The following is a 7,111-nucleotide window of genomic DNA, read 5'->3' on the forward strand; positions in this document are numbered from 1 at the left end:
AAGCATCACTGGCAACCTATACGGTTGAAGTAAAAGTACTTATTGCCTAAAGAAGCAATTAAACAGGGTTGTTTATGTTAAAGAGTTCTTTATTGAACTTGGGTAGATCACATGTCTGCTGACTTGATGGTTCTTAATTGCAAAATGCGTAGAACCACTCTTGTAGCTAGAAAGAATAGATCACAAACTAAACACACTCAAAAGATCTTATCATCCTATCTCGGACATTCGATGAAAAGGATATTAAGATTGGCAAAGCATGATAACTAAACCTATGCAACAAGTGAGAAACAACACTCACATTGTAGCACTGGAAATCAAGCATAGCTTTGAATTCCATGAACTGTTTTAAAGATGGGTTTGAGGCCCATGGTTGTAAAACATTGAACATTTATCATATATGAAATGTATTTTCATATTCCATTTAATCTTGGTTTAGTATTAAATGATGAGTCCCTTCAATTTGACGATATATTCAAGATAGACTGTCAGGACCAGTCCTGTGACTAAGAAATGTCTATCAAGTGAACTTGAATGTCAAAAGTTGAAAATGGTCCCTGGTCGGAGTTTTCTATAAAGATGGATGCATAGAAAACGTTAGACGACTAGAATGCAAGATGACTAGTAGTTCTGTTTCTTGAACTATGTGGACATGGCAATGTCATAATCATTTGCATAGATACTTACTTTGGGAAGACTAGTATCGGACAGACCTATGAAACTTTACTGTAAGAGATGAAAATCTGTCATAAGTAAATTTCATTAAAATTATTAGACACTAAATCCTCAATACCTGAGTGATTTGAGATTACTTGTTTGAGAACTGGTTGCTTTGACGTTGACCAACCGTCGCACCGTAAAAGGAGGCTATAAAGGCAACGCTCAGGTAATCACCTATCAAACGAAGTCTAATCTCAAGATCGCAAGATTAGGATTGTCCTCCCATAAATCGGGATGAGATGCTTAAAAAGTTGTACAAGGCCACTCGGAGAGCTAGAAACTGTAAAATGCATGGCCGTGCTCGGATGAATCATAGGCTATGATTATCTGTTTATTTGATCTGTTGAACTCTGAAACCAAGAAACACCTCTGGACATAATAAGGATGACAACTCTTACCTTATGTTCAAGAGCAAGCATCGAGCGACAAAGGAATTAGGTAATGCACACTTGTCCCTAAGGACAAGTGGGAGACTGAAGGAAATAATTCCCTTGGTCCAAGTATGCATATAATACTAATTCTAATAAAATGCGGTTCAGTATTAATTAACAAGTTAATAATTCAGTGAGATCAAGTGAGCTGAATGCCTAGCTAGAGGCCGCTTCAGTTCAAGTGGAATTAATGATATTAATCCACAGCTTACTCTTGACTGAACCCGTAGGGTCACACAAATAGTACGTAAACGGATCAAGTATTTAATGGCATTAAATACTCTATCTATGGATATTCGGAATCGACGGATCTTGGTTTCAGTGGGAGCTGAGATCGTCACAAGCAAGTGAATACTCCGGAAACGATGATATTGCCGGAAACGGAAATATGGATCGTATCGGAAATATAAATATTATCCAAGTCGTAGATGTTGCCGGAAACGGAGACATGGTACGTATCGGAAAATATTATCGGAAATGGAAATATTGCCGGAATCGGAAATATTGTCGGAAACGGAAATATTGTCATAATCGGAAATATTATCGGAATCGGAAAATAATTTCGGAAACGGAAATATTAAATATTTGTTCGAAACGGAAATTAATTCCGGAATCCGAAATATTAAATATTGTTCGTATCGGAAATGAATTCCGGAACCGGAAATTTAATCGGAAGCGTATCGTACGAATTAGCATCGGACGAGGCCTGCCGGACGACGGCCCAGCACGAAGCCGGGCCATCGCCCAACAAGCAAGACGCACGCCAACACGCACAGCCCCTGGCAGCGCCAGGCCCACCGCAAGGCAAGCCCAGCGCGCCAAGGCGTGGCTGCGTAGCGTGGGCCAAGCGCACGCGCATGGGCGGCCCTCGTGGCTGCCGTGTGTGTGTGTGTTTGTGTCCATGCACAATTCCTAAATCTATTAGGATTTGGTGTATGATTAAATTCCTATTCCTAAAAGGATTATTTAATTAATTAGAGTCCTTGTAGGATTCTAAGTTTAATTAAATCGTATCCTACTAGGATTCCAATTCCCTTTCCAAACCTCTATAAATAAGGGCCTAGGGTCATAATTTATACACATGGGATTGAAGTATTCTAAGGGTAAGTTTTGAAAGAAAAATAAGCCAAACACTTGCAAACACTTAACCGAATTTCCTAGTAACCTTAAGGGCGAATCTAGTTGGTCTAACTTGAGGCGGATCCGGACGTACTGTGGACTATCTACGGAGGGACGACATTTGGAGTCCTAAAGGCTTGTTCTTGTTCGGATCGGGCGCAGCTAGGGAGGGGACGCTACAAAGTGTATGCTCCTAAATTATGCTAAATGATTATGTGTAAATAATATGTTTCCTGGCATTAAGGTTTTTCCGCATGATTTATGTTTTGTCATATGTATCATAACCTATCACATGATCGGCTAGCAGGCCCACGCAACACTCGACAAGCGAGCACGCAGCCAGCTGGGCCAAAGGCGACATAGGCCGCGCGCTGCTGCTGCTGCGTTGTCGCCTTTCGCCCGCACGCGCACACGCAGCCGCTCGGCTTTGGGCCAGCGCTGCTGTGCTGGGTTGCTGCGCACCATGCGCCGATGGGCCTTGAATGCTTCGTGCATTCGGCTCGTGGGCTGCTCTTCGTATTCGCGACTAATATCGTTCCGGATATTATTTTTTGCTTTGTATACGACGACTCACCGTCGTACGATACGATTTATTCGTTTCGCCCAGCTTACGAATATTTCGATACGATATACGATTCCGATGCAAGGTCGTATCGTATAATACGTTTTCCAAAACTAATTCTCGAAAAGCTATTAAATGAATTTTCGATTCATTTAATTCGGTGATCTGTTACGTGCCGTTGGTGTGACCTTGTAGGTTCAGTCAAGAGTAAGTTGTGAGCTTAATATTCATTAGAACTCACTGATCGGAAGCATTGCTCCAGGTAGCTGTTCCGATCACTTGATCTCACTGAATTAATTGTTCGCAATTAATCTGAACCTTGGTATTAGACTTAATGCACCTTGGGTGAAGGACATATTTCCTCCAGTCTCCCACTTGTCATTCAGACAAGTGTGCATTCACATTCCTTTGTCACTTAGTGTTACTTACTGAACATAAGGTAAGATCCAAGCCATCCTTATTAGGTCCAGAAGTGTTTCTCGGATTACAGAGATCAACTGTTAAACTTTTACACAAGGTCAAGCCTTAACCATTCTGAGCACGGCCATGCATTTTACAGTATCTAACTCTCCGAGAGGCCTTGTTACACAACAACACCATATCCTATCAAAGATAGGAGGACAATCCATTTTTGCAATCTATGAACACTCACTTTGATTCATAGTACGCCCATTAACTGCTTTTATAGCCTCCTTTTACGGTGCGACGTTTAGCTAGCATCAAAGCGAACTAATTCTCAAACGAGCAGACATAATTGCTCATTTTCTGAGGAACGGTTTCTAATCACCATTAATGAGAACTACCTATGACATGACTATAATCACCTGTGGATTCGATCCTGACTTCCCTTGCTACCTAGCTAGTGGACCTTAGGTTATTTTTGATTAGGTAATACGACTTTAGCCTGTCAAATATGTAAAAGATTTTAATAATTTCAAAAACGTTCTTATCAACGACTAATTTTATTAAAAAACTAAATTTATCTTATTAGCACTTTATAAATGGAAATTAATTTTAGTGATCCTATTTTCATTCAAAAATAGCAATAAAATTCTGAAAATTTGTCCTACATTGTAGATTTACCAAAATGCCCTTTTGACTCATTAAAATCAAGTCAACCCTTCTCTCTTTTTCCTCTTCTCTGTCGTGTAAACATGAGCATTTGGCAGCCATGGAGTTTGCCATCTAATTACATCTACAAACTTTAGGCTTGCTGATTCACTCACCTAAAATCACTAGATTTCATTACTCATCACTACTTTTCTCTATTTTCTTACATTTGTCATCTAAAATCCTTCCAATTTGGATCATCAATCACGTAACTTGCTCAATGCCATTGCTATAAATAGTTGTTCAACTATACTGGAATTTCAACCCTCAAACCACCAACAAACAATAAACATTCCAATTTCAATTTTGAATTTTGATTTCTAAATTTACCTCTTAAATTAATTCAAAAATAAAAAAAATAGAAACCACCACAATCACCACCGTCTGCCTCGCCGGAAACCACCACGCACCCACCCCCTTCGCGTCCCTCTCCTCCGCGCCAGCCTCCCCTGCCTCCCTCCTCAATCGACTCCCATGCCCTCTCTTCCGTTCGCAGCCCTGCGCCGCCGTGCCGTTCCTCCAGTCGCGGACCACCGCCACACCCTCCTCCCTTTCTCTTCTCCCTCCTTCGTGCTCTGCTGCTCCCTCCTCTCTTTTTGTCGACTTGCAAGGAGTTAGGAAACCCAACTTCCTGACTCTTGCTTCCTTGTTCTATTATAATCAACCCAACTTAATAAAAGTTGGCCCAATCCTTATATTTGGGCTTTGGTAAGTTTTTAACTCCCTAATTTCCATTTTAGATTTTCAAATGTATTAAAAATTCTTTACGTAAAATGACTACGAATAATTATTTATTATTTAAACATAGAGGCTATAATTTATTTCTGAATTTCTATTAAAATAAATTGAAATGATTTTTATGCAAATGGATTTATAATATAATTATTATTTCAAAGTTATTGATTTTAAATTGTTTATCGTTTAATATTAATTCAATAATTTAATATTTTGAAAGAATTCGGACTCGGAGCTCAGGAAGAACGAACCAGCGAAAAGGCTTAGCAAATTGTGGAATTGAGGTAACGGTTATTGCTAGTACCCGCAATCCCTTCGAAATGTATTTATGAATGATTTATGAATGATTGATGTTTTATAATGATGTTTTATGATTTGCGGGATTACAAGTATGATTTGATTGAATTGTTTTACGATAATGCAACTTTATGCAAAGTATTGATTTAATGAATTATTATTCCTGAAAGAAATGATTTTTTGAAATAACGAGATTTAATAGTTTATTGAACCACCCTGAAAGATTGAGATTTTCCTGACTAATGTTCAACTAAAAGAAATGTAAACATGATAAATGAAAGTTTAAGAACTGGTCAAGTTCCCCTGATATGGAGCCCAGACTCCCCCTGATAAGAAGCACTGGCTTCCCCTGATATGGAACCAAGTTTCCCCCTGATAAGAAGCACTGGCTTCCCCTGATATGGAACCAAGGTTCCCCCTGAAATGAAGCTCTGGCTTCTCCTGTTATGGAGCATTGACTCCCCCTGTTATGAAGCACTGGCTTCCCCTGTTCGTAGGAGACGTCCTACCATGTTTTCCTGTAAAGTCCTGAAGACCAGAATAATACTGTTAAAAGGAAAAAGATTAATGAAATGACGTTCCTGAAATAATGTTCCTGAAACGATGTACCTGAAATTAATGTTCCTGAAATGATATTTTCGAAATGATGCTTCTGAAATGTTGATTTATTAAATGTTTTACTATATTCTATTCTCCCTGTTTATTAAATAAAATGAATTGAAATGATGTTACGATGCTAGGGTAACTCGTTACTGAGTCTTCGGCTCACCGTTTTGTTTTCCGTTTTAGGTACTGCTGGGGACCACGGAAACGAGTAGTGGCGAGGATTTCACTATTACCAAGTTCACCTAAGCTAATGTTAAGTTGTAACAAGTTTAAGTAAAGATTCTTGATTAAGTTATGTACTTTTATTAAGGAATTAAGAAGGATTATCATGTTAATTTTGGAGTTTAATAACTTATGATTGATAGTTGCCTTGTAATTCCCAAGAGAGAGTCACGGCAGGTAATGTCCCGACCGAATTAGGTTAATTTCGCTGCTAATTATGATTAAATAATTGAATTAGAGGTCGGGGTGTTACAGTTTGGTATTCAGAGCCAAGGTTCTGGACCATAAGTGCTAAACCTTACGGGTTTTGCGCGTAGTAGAATTCAATAGGCTTTAAGCAAAGAATTTTTAAGGAATAAGTTAAAAAGAATATGTTAAAATCATGTTAAGTTAAAATGAAATGAGTGTGAGTGTAGGAACGGGCTAAAAAGGGATTATTTTCCTGTTGTTTATGTTTCCTAATCGAGTATATTACGCAGAATGTCGACTATCGAGGCTGCTAACGATATTAACGATGGAGCTCACAACGAGCACAACGTCCATGTCAACGATGACACTATCTACGAGGATGTTGCCCACGATGATCCCTATGACGATCAACCTATCGAAGATCACAAAGAAAGGATGGAACGATTAGAAACCGTTAGCACGATGTTAGCTGAATTAATCAAAGATTCTCAGAAAAAGAAATCGACGAATGCGAACGAAAATGCATCAATGTTCAAGAAGTTTTCATCCCTAAACCCCCCATCTTACGATGGCAAGCCCGACCCTGTAGAATTCGAGGATTGGATTAATCGCATAGATCAGTTGTTTGAAACCTTGCAATGTCCTAAGGAATGGAGAGTCGATTTCGCCGTGTTTTACTTAACGGGTCAAGCAAGTTTATGGTGGAAAGTTAATAAGGAAAGGAAGAATGAGCCTAGATTTGGCTGGACCGAACTGCAAAAATTATTAAGAGACAAGTTTTATCCATCATCCCTGAGGAAACAAAAGGAAGACGAGTTTTTACACTTGCAACAAGGAACAATGAGTGTTATGGAATATGCAAACAAGTTCATGGAATTGTCAAGATTTGCACCGGAGCTGGTATTGACAGAACAATCTAGGATGAACCATTTTAAGCGAGGTCTTCATTTGAAATACCAAGATAGGTTGGCAACTCAAAGGTTTACTTCCTATCAAGATATGGTTGATATTGCAGTTAATGTTGAACTAGTTGTATTACTAAGAGAAGCACAAAATGTTGGTGATAAAAGGAAGAATGATAATCAAAACCATGGAGGAGCCAAAAAGCCAAACCAAGGAA

This window comes from Spinacia oleracea, chromosome 5, assembly GCF_020520425.1.
Source record: "Spinacia oleracea cultivar Varoflay chromosome 5, BTI_SOV_V1, whole genome shotgun sequence".
NCBI lineage: Eukaryota > Viridiplantae > Streptophyta > Magnoliopsida > Caryophyllales > Amaranthaceae > Spinacia > Spinacia oleracea.